Below are 2,999 nucleotides of genomic sequence, written 5' to 3' on the forward strand. Positions count from 1 at the left end.
ATCTGTTTAGAGTCGAATTCGTGACAAATTCGATCGTTCCCCTTCATCACCATCCTCCAGAAAAATTACGGATTAACAGAAGCTTCCAAATTCAGAGCTTAACTAAAATCAAAATTTTTTTTCGAAGGATTCCACAAGTCGCGTGGAAAACAACCCCCTCCTTCGTTAATCGGCCGAAATTAAAATTCATTTCGAAACGAACTTTCCACTCTGTTTAGAGTCGAATTCGTGACAAATTCGATCGTCCCCCTTCATCACCATCCTTCAGAAGAATTAACAAGAATTAACAGAAGCTTCCAAATTCAGAGTTTACTAAAATCAAAATTTTCTTTCGAAGGATTCCACAAGTCGCGTGGAAAACAACCCCCTCCCTCGTTAAAAGAAGTATTAATTTCACCCCTGCGAGGTTTGGTCTTGGTTTTTCATTCCGCCTCTTTCATTCATCCCACTGAGACGAAACTGAGGAATTTAATTAATTTACCAGAGTTCACGAGAGAAAGAGAGAGAAAGAGAGAGAGAGTTGCAGATGTGACCAAGCTGTGATCGGGGTCAGGTATTGTGCGATGGCGGTTTATCTTGCGGTAAACTCGCACTCTTCTCGTCTCCCTCTATCGACTAAACTTCTCCCGCCGATGATTTATCTTCGTTTACCGTTTCCCCGTAACCAATTTCCGGGACTTTCGGGTTGAATCAGTCATGAGTTCGGCCACACTTTAAATAACTTTTGCAACCCGAACCGAGCTTTACTTTCCACGGTTATATCCACGCTTGTAATTTTCCACGGCGTGGAAAACCTGGCTGGAGACACGCGATCGAAAATTGCCTCCATTTAATTGGCTCGTTTCCTTTTAAACCTGACCCAGATACGAGGGAGGGGGCGAATTTCACTCTCTAATAATAACAATTGGAATTGTCATTGATTCGGTCTCTCGAATTATATCGCGAATTGTATACGATAGACACGCAATTTTAATATATAGAGATACTTCGAATATTTTATTTTTTCAAAGTTGAAGATGATTCAAGATTTTTCTCTTTCTTTGGTTCAAAAATTTGTTCAAAAATTAATTGGAAATAACTTATTCCATATTTTAATTGAAATAGCTGAACAATTTCCCTATATTCTAGGGATTATTACACGATGGATATACATGTATTTGCGTCATGAAGCAATTTCAGGAATTGGCTTGTACTTCTCCACGACTAGTTAACGATACACCGCCGTGCCATTTCCTTCCAAGAAACGAACGAACGAACAGTTGAAAGCACGAATGCAGAAAAGTCTGGTTACAAACGGCGCTAAAACGGTCCCACTCCCTGCCTGGCAATGGGACAAAAGCTCGGTAATTTGAAAGAAAAAGCGTAGATTCACGTAGACCAAGAGAGGTCTAAGAAGTTTCGTATCGAACGGGGAAATAAATTCAGCTTTCCATTAACAATCTTGCGCGCGCGATCGCGTGATTAATCTCCTCTTCTTTCTTCAGCGATCGAGGAATGTTGCTTACCGGGACACTTGGCTCGAAATTAGTTTCCAGAAGCTCGAGCTCCAAGGGCTGTTTCGACGTTACGCAATACGGTTACGATAATAAAAGCGACATAAATATTAATGCCGTAATTAAATCAGCATCTTGCGCGGAAATGGAATAGAGAGAGAGAGAGAGAGAGAGGGAGAGAGAGTAGTTTCATAGTATAGTTTATCGAAGTTTCGTTATTAAGGATGAAGTAAATTCGATATTTTCAGTCGACGTTTTGGATCAAATAGATTTCTAATCTTTTAATAGAGATATTTTAATTTTTCGCCAGATTTTAAGTTATTACGAATTCTATATAATTCTCTGGTCTTAGTATTTTAATTAAAATCGAAAAGTAATATTAATAACGTAGAAATTAATTCCAAATTTTTAAGGTGTCGCACGATCGACACCATTGATCATTCATTACACTGCCTCTTTTCTTCAATTTTTCTAAAAATCCCTCAAAATTACCTCAAAATTCCATTAAACCAACACGCTCGCGCTTATTACTCGCGATTTCGCTCGATCTTCTCTCGAATCGAAACGACACAATCCCCTCCTCTCCTTCTTTCGAAACACGAATAACCAATCATCCAAATATCGATGTGATCCCAACACCATCTAATAATCACGCGTTCTTAACCTCAGATTTCTCTTTCGTTCCTTCTATTCCAACCCCTTCCAATTTCTAACTATTTCAAGCGCGTTGAAGCTCCAGTTACGTCTGTAACGCGAGCCTCGACCTCTCCCCCCAACGATTTATCCCTCTCTTAACGCGTAATATTCATCTTGGCAGCGTTACAAGCTCGACACAGAGCTCAGACAGAGGCCTAGAGGAGGAGGAGGAGGAGGAGGAGCCACCCTCGAGTCGGTGGTATGGAATTAAATCCAGATGTCTATTTATTCTCCCTCTCTCTCGAGAGACAGAGACTCAGCTATCCTCTCTAATTGTCCCTCTCCTTCCTTTTTTTTTTTATTTCGAGAAAGAATTTATCTCGCTCGCTTGGGATATTGAGCGGCCAAACGAATGAAGTTCCAACGGTTTAATCGGATATTACGCGCTGCACTTGGAGGTAAACACTTGGAGGATTAGTAAGCGTGATAGTTTGGACTGTCAACAGGAGATTTCCATACTTGAAATCGCGGGGCTCTCTCTCTCTAATCGCTTCCGATCTTTCTTCGTGTGTAACTTTGCGGGGTTTTAGGGGGTCGAAGTGTCAATAAGTTTGCAGGCGGGGAGAGGAGTTTGTTAAATCTTGTATTTTTTTATTGGGGCAAAGAGATTTGGATTGGATTATAACGCGATTCTTCGTGTGTGTGAAAAATAATTGGGTGAATGGAAACGATCGAAGATAACGGTATCTCGTTGTATGCATCGAATTTCGTGTGTCCAGTAGTAAAGTAGGCACGCATTTAAACGGTGCAGATTCTTTTTTTTTTTTCTTTTTTTTTTTTTCTTTTTTTCAGAGGGAAATCCATATGCGC

At 40.3% G+C, this 2,999-nt stretch overlaps 1 protein-coding gene across 2 annotated transcripts in view; it reads right to left on the minus strand.

Annotated features, from left to right (window-relative positions):
• LOC102678294 (semaphorin-1A-like) overlaps positions 1 to 2,999 on the minus strand; it is a 399,280-nt gene that overhangs the window by 302,641 nt on the left and 93,640 nt on the right. The gene's annotated exons all lie outside the window — the stretch shown is intronic.

This window comes from Apis dorsata, unplaced genomic scaffold (genome assembly GCF_000469605.1).
Source record: "Apis dorsata unplaced genomic scaffold, Apis dorsata 1.3 scaffold_176, whole genome shotgun sequence".
Classification (NCBI taxonomy): domain Eukaryota; kingdom Metazoa; phylum Arthropoda; class Insecta; order Hymenoptera; family Apidae; genus Apis; species Apis dorsata.